The sequence below is a fragment of the Manis pentadactyla genome, chromosome 8, assembly GCF_030020395.1.
Source record: "Manis pentadactyla isolate mManPen7 chromosome 8, mManPen7.hap1, whole genome shotgun sequence".
NCBI lineage: Eukaryota > Metazoa > Chordata > Mammalia > Pholidota > Manidae > Manis > Manis pentadactyla.
Genome location: NC_080026.1, coordinates 96,590,598 through 96,604,310, shown reverse-complemented (window position 1 = coordinate 96,604,310; position 13,713 = coordinate 96,590,598). Strand labels below are relative to the sequence as shown.

General features: G+C 39.6%; 1 protein-coding gene across 4 annotated transcripts in view; it reads right to left on the bottom strand.

Annotated features, from left to right (window-relative positions):
* The window catches only part of ADK (adenosine kinase), a 577,911-nt gene that overhangs the window by 453,844 nt on the left and 110,354 nt on the right, over nt 1–13,713 (bottom strand). The window lies entirely within an intron of this gene.

Below are 13,713 nucleotides of genomic sequence, written 5' to 3'. Positions count from 1 at the left end.
CTTGATCAGGGTCCAAAAGTTTCTCATTAACATGACTAGACACCCATTTCACCTTTAAGGCTCTAAATATTTTTGGGAACTATGGATAAAGATAAAATATACCTGGGAAATATGTATTTGGTCATCTGAATGACAAAATATGTGTTTCTTATTACTCATTATACCACAAATGGGGGATTCACCAGGAAGCCCTTCCTCCATTTCTGGTTTAACTGCTTAACTATTTCACCACATATAGCTATCTACTTCACACCATATATCTGAGGGCAAGATTCTATAGTGCCACAGATATTATCTAGTAAAGAGGTTATAATCTATTAATCAATATCTACTGCTTCAATTTGGCTCATTTAATACTTTTCCTATCTGAACACCACAGTAATTTAACTTAAGTTCTATGCCAGGCCTTCAAAAATGTCTGGGAACAAATAAAACTGCATATGTGTGTGTGTGTGCGTGCGTGCGAGTGTGTTTATATAAAAAGATCTCACATGGGAGGAGCCAAGATAGTGGTGTGAGTAGGGCAGCGGAAATCTCCTCCCAAAGCCATATCTAATCCAATTAAAAAATGGGCAGAGGAGCTGAATAGATAGTTCTCTAAAGAAGAAATTCAGATGGCCAACAGACACATGAAAAGATGCTCCACATTGCTAGTCATCAGAGAAATGCAAATTAAAACCACAATGAGATATTACCTCACACCGGTAAGGATCACCACCAACCAAAAGACAAACAACAAATGTTGGCGAGGTTGTGGAGAAAGGGGAACCCTCCTACACTGCTGGTGGGAATGTAAATTAGTTCAACCATTGTGGAAAGCACTATGAAGATTCCTAAAAAAGTTCAAAACAGACATACCATTTGACCCAGGAATTCCACTTCTAGGAATTTACCCTAAGAATGAAGCAGCCCAGTTTGAAAAAGACAGATGCATCCCTATGTTTATCACAGCACTATTTACAATAGCCAAGAAATGGAAGCAACCTAAGTGTCCATCAGTAGATGAATGGATAAAGAAGATGTGGTACATATACACAATGGAATATTATTCAGCCATAAGAAGAAAACAAATCCTACCATTTTCAACGACATGGATGGAGCTAGAGGGAATTATGCTCAGTGAAATAAGCCAGGCGGAGAAAGACAAGTACAAAATGATTTCTCTCATATTGGGAGTATAAAAACAAAGAAAAACTGAAGGAACAAAACAGAAGCAGACTCACAGAACCCAAGAATGGACTAACAGTTACCAAAGGGAAAGGGACGAGGGAGGGATAAGGGCAGGGAAAAAGAAAGGGGGAATTACAATTAGAATGTATAAAGTAGTGGGGGGCATGGGGAGGGCTGTGCAACACACAGAAGACAAGTAGTGATTCTACAGCATCTTACTATGCTGATGGACAGTGACTATAATGGGGGGGGACCTGGTGAAGGGGGGAGCCTAGTAAACATAATGTTCTTCATGTAATTGTAGATTAATAACAAAATTTTTTTAAAAAACATCATATCTATTTTTGAAAATACAACAAATACAACTATTCCTAAAAGAGAGGCCAGAATATACAGTACAATGGTCAGGCCACATCTACATCTGCGAGAATGCAGCACCTCACTAAGGGGGTAAGATACAAGCCGCAACCTGGTGGGAACCAAGCGCTCCCCCAATCCCAGCCCACCGACATAAGGAGAGGAGTCGGAGCAGGGAGGAGTGGAAGCTCAGGACTGCTAAATACCCAGCCCTAGTCATCTGCACTGGGAGCGCAGATACAGTGCAAGGTGTGCTGGATATTAGGGAAACGGAACAGTTAAATCTGCGAGCGGGTCCCCAAAGCCGGTGACCCTGGAACAAAAGAAAAGCGAGAGTTTTTTAAAAGTCTTAAACAGATAGGGACTCCACAGCTGGATGGAACGGTCCTGGCACACTCACCCAAGGAGCTGGGAATCCTGGAAAATTTCAGGCATCCCAGCCCCCTGGGAGGCAACACAGCTCTAAAGACCCTCATGATGATAAACAGCCTCCCATCCATTCCCACTGCTGCGTGGCCCCACCGCAACAGGGGAGCAGCCAGAGAGTGGCTGCACCCACAGTGGCCACCCAGAGCCTCCTCCGCAACCGCCCGGACCAGACTCAGAGGACCATCCAGCGAGCAGCAGCCCAGCAAAGAGAGAGGAAGCTGGGACAGGGCACAAAGGGTAGCCGTTCTCGCAAGAGAGCACATGTGGCACACCCGGCACACCCATCTCTCTCCGTGGGGCAATGAGATGCCCCGACAGCTGCCCTGCCCACGACTGCGCAGGAAATAAAACCAAAAGCTGCTCCCCATGTGTGGGTAACTGGCACAGTTAGCAGAAAAAGGCGAGGCGCAGGAAGGGACATTGTTCTCCTAGCTGACACATGCGCCAACTGCCTATGACTACCTCTATCACCATGAAAAGGCAGAAGAATTTGAACCAGTCCAGAATTACCCAGAAAACCCCCGAGAGGGAGCCTGGGGAGATATATTTAACCAATCTTCCTGAAAAAGAACTCAAAATAAAGGTCATAATCATGATGATGAACCTGCAGAGAAATATGCAAGAGCTAAAGGATCAAGGTAGGAGGGAGCATACAGAAATAAAACAATCTCTGGAAGGACTTAAGAGCAGACTGGATGAGGTGCAAGAGGCCATTAATGGAATAGACATCAGAGAACAGGAACATAGAGAAGATGAGGCAGAGAGAGATAAAAGGATCTTCAGGAATAAAAGAATATTAAGAGAACTGTGTGACGAATCCAAATGGAACAATATTAGCATTACAGGGGTACCAGAAGAAGAAGACAGAGAAAAAGGGATAGAAAGTGTCTTTGAAGAAATAACCGCTGAAAATTTCCCCAAGCTGGGGAAGGAAACATTCTCTCAGAACCATGGAAGACCACAGATCTCTCAAAACAAGGGACCCAAGGAGGACAACACCAAGACATATAATAATTAAAATGGCAAAGATCAAAGACAAGGACAGAGTATTAAAGGCAGATAAGTAGAGAAAAAAGATCACCTACAAAGGAAAACCCATCAGACTTCTCAACAGAAACCTTACAGGCCAGAAGAGAATGGCATGATATAGTTAATGCAATGAAACAGAAGGGCCTTAAACCAAGAATACTGTATACAGGATGATTATCATTTAAATTTGAAGGAGGGATTAAACAATTTCCAGACTAGCAAAAGTTGAGGGAATTTGGATCCCACAAACCACCTCTACAGAATATTTCAAAGGGACTGCTCTAGATGGAAGAACACCTAAGGCTAAATAGATGTCACCATAGAAAATAAAATCACAGCAAAGGAAGCAGAAAAACCAAATACTAACTAAAGGCAAAAAAAATAAAATCAACTATCAACAAAAGCAGTCAAAGGAAACACAAGAGTACAGAGTAAAAGACCTAACATATAAACAATGGAGGAGGAAGAATAAGAAGGGAGAGAAATAAAGAATCATCAGACTGTGTTTATAATAGCTTAATAAGAGTTAAGTTAGATGGTTAGATAGTAAAGAAGCTACCCTTGAACCTTTGGTAACCACAAATCCAAAGCCTGCAATGACAGTAAATTCATATCTATCAATAATCACCCTAAATTTAAATGGCCTGGATGCACCAATCAAAAGACACAGAGTAATAGAATGGATAAAAAAGCAAGACCCATCCATACGCTGCTTACAAGAGACTCACCTCAAACCCAAAGACATTTACAGATTAAAAGTCTAGGGATGGAAAAAGATATTTCATGCAAACAACAGGGAGAAGAAAGCAGGTGTTGCATACTTGTATCAGACAAAACAGACTTCAAAACAAAGAAAGTAACGAGATAAAGAAGGATAAAGGGGTCAGTACCACAAGAGGATATAATCATTATAAATACATATGTACTCAACACAGGAGAACCTACATATGTGAAACAAATACTAACAGAATTAAAGGAGGAAATAGAATGCAATGCATTTGTTCTAGGAGACTTCAACACACCACTCACTCCAAAGGATAGATCCACCAGACAGAATATAAGTAAGGACACAGAGTCACTGAACAACACACTAGAACAGATGGACCTAACACACATCTACAGAACTCTACACCCAAAAGCAGCAGGATACACATTCTTCTCAAGTGCACATGGAACATTTTCTAGAATAGCCCACATACTAGGACACAAAAAGAGCCTCAGTAAATTCAAAAATATTGAAATTCTACCAACCAACTTCTCAGACCACAAAGGCATAAAACTAGAAATAAATGGTACAAAGAAAACAAAAAGGCTCACAAACACATGGAGGCTTAACAACATGCTCCTAAATAATCATTGGATCAATGACTAAATTAAAATAGAGATCAAGCAATATATGGAGACAAATGACAACACCACCACAAAGGCTCAACTTCTGTGGGAAACAGCAAAGGCAGTTCTAAGAGGAAAGTATACAGCAATCAAGGCCTGTTTAAAGAAGGAAGAGCAATCCCAAATGAATAGTCTAAAGTCACAATTATTGAAACTGGAAAAAGAAGAACAAATAAGGCTCAAAGTCAGCAGAAGTAGGGACACAATAAAGATTAGAGAAGAAATAAATAAAATTGAGGATAATAAAACAACAGAAAAAAATCAATGAAACCAAGAGCTGGTTCTTTGAGAAAATAAACAAAATAGATAAACCCCTGGCCAGACTTTTTAAGAGAAAAAGAGAATCTACACATATAAACAGAATCACAAATGAAAAGGAAAAATCATGACGGTCCTCACAGAAATACAAAGAATTATTACAGAATACTATGAAAATCTATATGCTAACGAGCTGGATAACCTAGAATGGAGAACTTCCTAGAAAAATACAACTTTCCAAGACAGAGCAAGGAGGAAACAGAAAATCTAAACAGACCAATTACCAGCAATGAAATTGAATCAGTAATCAAAAAACTACCCATGAACAAAACACCCAGGCAACATGGATTCACCACTGAATTTTATATCACATATAGAGAAGACATAATACCCATTCCCCTTAAAGTTTTCCAAAAAATAGAGGAGGAGGGAATACTTCCAGACTCATTCTATGAAGCCAGCATTACTCTAATATAACAACCAGACAAAGACACTACAAAAAAAGAAAATTACAGACCAATGTCCCTGATGAACGTAGGTGCAAAAATACTCAACAAAATATTAGCAAACCAAAGTCAAAAATACATCAAAAGGATCATAAACCATGACCAAGTGGGATTCATCCCAGGGATGCAAGGATGGTACAACATTCGAAAATCCATCAACATAATCCACCACATCAACAAAAAGGACAAAAACCACATGATCATCTCCACAGATGCTGAAAAAGCATTCGACAAAATTCAATATCCATTCATGATAAAAACTCTCAACAAAATGGGTATAAAGGACAAGTACCTAAACATAATAAAGGCCATATATGACAAACCCACAGCCAACATTATACTTCACAGAGAGAAGATGACAGCTTTTCACCTAAGATCATGAACAAGACGGGGATGCCCACTCTCCCCACTGTTATTCAACATAGTACTGGAGTTCATAGCCACAGCAATCAGACAACACAAAGAAATAAAAGGCATACAGGGGATCACGGGAAGATGGTGGCATGAGTAGTTCGGTGGAAATCTCCTCCCCAAAACTTAAATATTTATGAAAATACAATAAATACAACTATTCCTAAAACAGACACCAGTGGATGCAGTACAACAGCCAGGATACATCTACATCTGCGAGACCTCAACATCACACGAAGGGGGTAAGATACAAGCCACGGCAAGGCGGGACCCAAATGCTCCCCGACTCTAGAATGCGGCGGGAAGAAAGGAGTCAGAATCGGGAGGGAGTGAAAGCCCAGGAATGCTAAACAACCAGCTATAGAAATCCGCATCTGGAGCGCAGACACAAGGTGCACAGGGTGCTGGATATTAGAGAAACAGAAAAGCAAAACCTGTGGGAAGGTCCCCGCAACCAGCACCCCTGAGACAAAAGAAAAGCAAGTGCTTTCTACAAGTCTTAAAGAGACAGGGACCCCACAGCTCGACAAAGTCGTCCCGGCACACTTAGCCAGCAGCTGGGAATCCCAGGGAACTTTAGGCGCCCTTAACCCTGGGGAGGCAGCAAAGATTTGAAGCCCCTCATGGCACTAAGCAGCCTGCCAGTTGTTCCTCCAACTGGCATGGACCCCAACACACCAGCCCAGTAGTGGGAGAGTGGCAGCACACGCCGGGGGCGGTGGTGCTGGAGGGGACCAGGAGCAGATCGCGTGCACCAGTGACACCAGAGGGGCCGGGAGCAACTCGTGCAAGCCTGCTGCGGCAGCAACCGAACAGCCTGGGTGCGGCCCGCGCACACCGGTGGCAGTGGCGCCAGAGGAGCCTGGGAGAGATCCACGCTGGAGAGGCCCGTGCGCACCTGCAGCAGTGCCAGAGGGAGCAGCCATACTCCCAGCAGTTGACCAGAATCTCAGCCCAATGCACAGCCATCAGGGCCAGACCCAAAGGCTGCTGCTGGATCACAGCTGCCCGGCAGAGGCGCTGCTATTACACAGGAGTGCACCTGACATGCCTGCCACTCCCCGCAGGGCCCACAGCAGCTTAGGCGATTAACCCGGTGGCTGCTCCACGAGTGTGGGTAACTGACACAGGCAGCGGAGAAGGGCAAGGCATCCAGCAAGCAGGAAAGGACTTTCCTCTCCCAGCTGACACACCCACAATCTGCCTACAGCCACCGCGATCACCATGAAAAGGCAAAAAAATTTAGTCCAGTCCAGGATAGTTCAGACAACACCTGAGAGAGGATCTGCAGAGACAGACTTAACCAGTCTCCCTGAAAAAGAATTCAAAATAAAAATCATAAACATGCTGACAGAGCTGCAGAGAAATATACAAGAGCTAAGGGATGACGTCCGGAGGGAGATTACAGAAGTGAAACAATCTCTGGAAGGATTTATAGGCAGAATGGATAAGATGCAAGAGGCCATTGATGGAATAGAAACCAGAGAACAGGAACACATAGTAGCTGACGCAGAGAGAGAGAAAAGGATCTCAAGGAATGAAACAATATTAAGAGAACTGTGTGACCAATACAAAAGGAACAATATCTGCATTATAGGGGTACCAGAAGAAGAAGAGAGAGAAAAAGGGATAGAAAGTGTCTTTGAAGAAATAATTGCCGAGAACTTCCCCAAACCGGGGGAGGAAATAGTTGCTGAGACTACGGAAGCACACAGAACTCCCGAGAGATGGGATCCAAAGAGGACAACACCAAGACACATAATAATTAAAATGGCAAAGATCAAGGACAAGCACAGAGTATTAAAGGCAGCCAGAGAGAGAAAAAAGGTCACCTACAAAGGAAAAACCATCAGACTACCATCAGACTTCTCAACAGAAACCTTACAGGCCAGAAGAGAATGGCATGATATATTTAATGCAATGAAACAGAAGGGCCTTGAACCGAGGATACAGTATCCAGCATGATTATCATTTAAATATGAAGGAGGGATTAAACAATTCCCAGACAAGCAAAAGTTGAGGGAATTTGCCTCCCTCAAACCACCTCTACAGGGTATCTTAGAGGGACTGCTCTAGATGGGAGCGCTCCTAAAAAGAGCACAGAACAAAACACCCAACATATGAAGAATGGAGGAGAAGGAAAAAGAAGGTAAAGAAATAATCATCAGACTGTGTTTATAACAGTTCGATAAGTGAGGTAAGTCAGACAGTAAGGTAGTAAAGAAGCTAACCTTGAACCTTTGGTAACCACAAATCTAAAGCCTGCAATGGCAATAAGTACATATCTTTCAATAATCACCCTAAATGTAAATGGACTGAATGCACCAATCAAAAGACACAGAGTAATAGAATGGATAAAAAAGCAAGACCCATCCATACGCTGCTTACAAGAGACTCACCTCAAACCCAAAGACATTTACAGATTAAAAGTCAAGGGATGGAGAAAGATATTTCATGCAAACAACAGGGAGATAAAAGCAGGTGTTGCAATACTAGTATCAGACAGAAAAGACTTCAAAATAAAGACAGTAACAAGAGATAAAGAAGGACATTACATAATGATAAAGGGCTCAGTCCAACAAGACGATATAACCATTATAAACATATATGCACCCAATACAGGAGCATCAATATAGGTGAAACAAATACTAACAAAATTAAAGGAGGAAAGAGAATGCAATGCATTCATTTTGGGAGACTTTAACACACCACTCACTCCAAAGGACAGATCCACCAGACAGAAAATAAGTAAGGACACAGAGGCACTGAACAACACACTAGAACAGATGGACATAATAGACATCTATAGAACTCTACATCCAAAGCAACAGGATACACATTCTTCTCAAGTGCACATGGAACATTCTCCAGAATAGACCACATATTAACTGGGCCACAAAAAGAGCCTCAGTAAATTCCAAAAGACTGAAATCCTACCAATCAACTTTTCAGACTACAAAGGTATAAAACTAGAAATAAAGTGTACAAAGAAAGCAAAAAGTCTCACAAACACATGGAGGCTTAACAACATGCTCCTAAATAATTATTGTATCAACAACCAAATTAAAATGGAGATCCTGCAATATATGAACAAATGACAACAACAACAACACAAAGCCCCAACTTCTGTGGGATGCAGCAAAAGCAGTCTTAAGAGGAAAGTATATAGCAATCCAAGCATATTTAAAGAAGGAAGAACAATTCCAAATGAATAGCCTAATGTCACAATTATGGAAACTGGAAAAAGAAGAACAAATGAGGCCTAAGGTCAGCAGACAGAGGGACATAATAAAGATCAGAGAAGAAATAAATAAAATTGAGAAGAATAAAACAATAGAAAAAAATCAATGAAACCAAGAGCTGGTTCTTTGAGAAAATACACAAAATAGATAAGCCCCTAGCCAGACTTATTAAGAGAAAAAGAGAGTTAACACACATCAACAGAATCAGAAACGAGAAAGGAAAAATCATGACGGACTCCATAGTAATACAAAGAATTATTAGAGAATACTATGATAACCTATATGCTAACAAGTTGGAAAACCTAGGAGAAATGGACAACTCCATAGAAAAATACAACCTTCCAAGACTGACCCAGAAAGAAACAGAAAATCGAAATAGACCAATTACCAGCAACGAAATTTCATCAGTAATCAAAAAACTACTGCAAAACAAAACCCCTGGGCCAGATGGATTTACCTCAGTACTTTATCAGACATACAGAGAAGACATAATACCCATTCTCTTTAAAGTTTTCCAAAAAACAGAAGAGGAGGGAATACTCCCAAGCTCATTCTGTGAAGCCAACATCACCCTAATACCAAAACCAGGCAAAAACCCCACCAAAAACGAAAACTACAGACCAATGTCCCTGATGAACGTAGGTGCAAAAATACTCAACAAAATATTAGCAAACCAAAGTCAAAAACACATCAAGAGGATCATAAACCATGACCAAGTGGGATTCATCCCAGGGATGCAAGGATGGTACAACATTCGAAAAGCCATCAACATCATCCACCACATCAACAAAAAGAAGGACAAAAACCACATGATCATCTCCATAGATGCTGAAAAAGCATTCGACAAAATTCAACATCCATTCATGATAAAAACTCTCAACAAAATGGGCATAGAGGGCAAGTACCTCAACATAATAAAGGCCATATATGATAAACCCACAGCTAACATCATACTGAACAGCGAGAGGCTGAAACCTTTTCCTCTGAGATTGGGAACAGGACAGGGATACCCACTCTCCCCACTGCTATTCAACGTGGTACTGGAGGTCCTAGGCACAGTAATCAGACAAAACATAGAAATACAAGGAATCCAGATTGGTAAAGAAGAAGTCAAACTGTCACTATTTGCAGATGACATGATATTGTACATAGAAAAACCCTGAAGACTCCACTCCAAAACTACTAGAACTAATATTGGAATTCAGCAAAGTTGCAGGATACAAAATTAACACACAGAAATCTGTGGCTTTCCTATACACTAACAATGAACTAATAGAAAGAGAAATCAGGAAGACAGTTCCATTCACAATAGCATCAAAAAGAATAAAATACCTAGGAATAAACCTAACCAAGGAAGTGAAAGACCTATACCCTGAAAACTACAAGACACTCTTATGAGAAATTAAAAAGGACACTAACAAATGGAAACTCATCCCATGCTCCTGGCTAGGAAGAATCAATATCGTCAAAATGGCCATCCTGCCCAAAGCAATATACAGATTCGATGCAATCCCTATCAAATTAACAACAGCATTTTTCAATGAACTGGAACAAATAGTTCAAAAATTCATATGGAACCACCAAAGACCCCGAATAGCCAAAGCAATCTTGAGAAGGAAGAATAAAGTGGGGGGGATCTCGCTCCCCAACTTCAAGCTCTACTACAAAGCCACAGTAATCAAGACAATTTGGTACTGGCACAAGAACAGAGCCACAGACCAGTGGAACAGAATAGAGACTCCAAACATTAATCCAAACATATATGGCCAATTAATATACAATAAAGGAGCCATGGACATACAATGGGGAAATGACAGTCTCTTCAACAGATGGGGCTGGCAAAACTGGACAGCTACATGTAAGAGAATGAAACTGGATCACTGTCTAACCCTATACACAAAAGTAAATTCGAAACGGATCAAAGACCTGAATGTAAGTCATGAAACCATAAAACTCTTAGAAAAAAACACAGGCAAAAATCTCATGGACATAAACATGAGTAACTTCTTCATGAACATATCTCCCTGAGCAAGGGAAACAAAAGCTAAAGTGAACAAGTGGGACTATATCAAGCTAAAAAGCTTCTGTACAGCAAAGGACACCATCAATAGAACAAAAAGGTATCCTACAGTATGGGAGAATATATTCATAAATGACAGATCCGATAAAGGACCGACATCCAAAATATATAAAGAGCTCACACACCTCAACAAACAAAAAGCAAATAATTCAATTAAAAAATGGGCAGAGGAGCTGAATAGACAGTTCTCCAAAGAAGAAATTCAGATGGCCAAAAGACACATGAAAAGATGCTCCACATCACTCATCAGAGAAATGCAAATTAAAACCACAATGAGATATCACCTCACACCAGTAAGGATTGCCATCATCAAAAAGACAAACAACAAATGTTGGCGAGGTTGTGGAGAAAGGGGAACCCTCCTGCACTGCTGTTGGGAATGTAAATTAGTTCAACCATTGTGGAAAGCGGTATGGAGGTTCCTCAAAATGCTCAAAATAGAAATACCATTTGACTTCTAGGAATCTACGCTCAGAATGCAGCACTCCAGTTTGAAAAAGACAGATGCACCCCTATGTTTATTGCTGCACTATTTACAATAGCCAAGATATGGAAGCAACCTAAATGTCCATCAGTGGATGAATAGATAAAGAAGATGTGGTACATATACACAATGGAATATTACTCAGCCATAAGAAAGAAACAGATCCTACCATTCACAACAACATGGATGGAGCTAGAGGGTATTATGCTCAGTCAAATAAGCCAGGCGGAGAAAGACAAGTACCAAATGATTTCACTCATCTGTGGAGTATGAGAACAAAGAAAAACTGAAGGAACAAAACAGCAGCAGAATCACAGAACCCAAGAATAGACTAATAGTTACCAAAGGGAAAGGGACTGGGAGGATGGGTGGGAAGGGAGGGATAAGGGGGAAAAACAGGCATTATGATTAGCAGGCATAATGTGGGGGTGGAGGGAAGGGAGGGTTGTACAACACAAAGAAGACAAGTAGTGATTCTATAACATCTTGCTATAATGATGGACAGTGACTCTAATGGGGTATGTGGTGGGGTCTTGATGATGGGGGGAGTGTAGTAACAATTATGTTGCTCTTGTAATTGTAGATTAATGATACCAAAATAAAATAAAATGAAGAGATTGTATATCAATACTTTATTTTTTTTTAAATTAAAGCAGTCAGAAATCAGTGATACAAGTATCCCGTAGGTCAAAAACTGAGTGTACATGACAAAACCACTTAACTTCTTTGGGCCTCAGAGTACTGTTATCTGTGAAATGAAGATAAAGCATTAGAATCAGAAGTTCTCATACAGTTTGATCTGTGGACCTCTTTATACTTCATAAAAAGTATTGTGTATTTCAAAGAGCTTTAATATCTATCCTTCTTACATTAGAAAATTCATTTTTTAAATGTTTATTAATATGTTTTTTAATAGAACCACTACATGTCACCATAAGTAACATTTTGTGAAAACCAGCTCAAAACTAAAAATATTTAGTGAGGAGTGTAACGTTGTTTTATAATTTTTGCATATCTCTTTAATGTCTGCCTTAACAGAAGATAGCTAGATTGTCATATGCTTATACATTCAATCAATATCGCATGTCATGTAACTTCTGGAAAAATATATTCATGAGCTAATGAGAATGAAAAGGGCAAACAACATCTTAGTATCATTTTGAAAATTTCTCTGCCCCCAACTGACCTCCTGGAAAGGTCTTAAGAACCCTCCCAAGAGACCCTGAACTGCACTAGAAGTAGACTACCTCTAATTCTCAAGATCCACATGAAACCAGACTGATGACAAGATTTTTTATTCTTTAAGAAACTGAAAATACACTAATCGTCATCATAACAGAATGCATCACCATTATGATTCTAAGAGAATTCAGTTAGAAGGTCCTTTTTAAACCAACTACAAGAAAGACATCTCAGAAAAGAAGTATAAGATAAAAACAGTAAAATACAGAATTCTCTTTTTATTATGGAAATTCCTACAAAGAAGAAAAGCTATCTAAATCATTTCCTTTGTATTATAATACTACTAATAATATCTGGCATAACAAAATTAGTTTTTTATGTAACATATATAAACAGATCATCAACTATATGTAAAGCACTGTGCTAAGCGGAATGAAGGAAAGTAAACAGGAAGAACTACATACTCTCACAGGAGATATCTAATGTATACTCTAAAACTAGACACAAAATTAAAATAAATGACATATGCTATGAAACAAGAAAAAGCAGTATGGTGGTTCACAATCTTGAGTGTATTATGAGGATGTTAATACAATTACAACTAAACTCTTCATTCACAAATCTAGGAATATAAGAAAATCTACTATCTCTATTGACTAGATTCTAGATATGTTTCATCCACTGAATTCAAAGTAATACATAAACCTTTCCAGAGAAAAAATTCAAGTGTAAGAAACAAAAGCAAATTTAATCTCTTAATTCACACATACTCATAAAATCACTGTTGGCATAATCAACAATGACTTTGGCAAGTACTTGTAATAGCACCTGCACACCTTTATGCTTCAATCTCATTGCCAGACACAAATATAGGGTGATAGTAAGATAGAAAAAGTCAAGTATTTTAAATCTTTGAATCTTAAACAATTCACTTAGAAGTATCTATATTCCATTAGCCAGCCATTTTAACTGTAACATTCTACTGCAGCATCTAAATGAATAGTGAACCATACAGTTGCTTTTTTCCTAACATGCAAATTAATTTCAAACTCATCTTTCTCCTGTTAAAATAATAAATTCAAACCTAATTACCTCTCCTTTATTTGAGAAATATTAAAAAACACAGAATAATCAAAATGTTTCCCTTAATGTGTAAATAACTATGTAAACTCA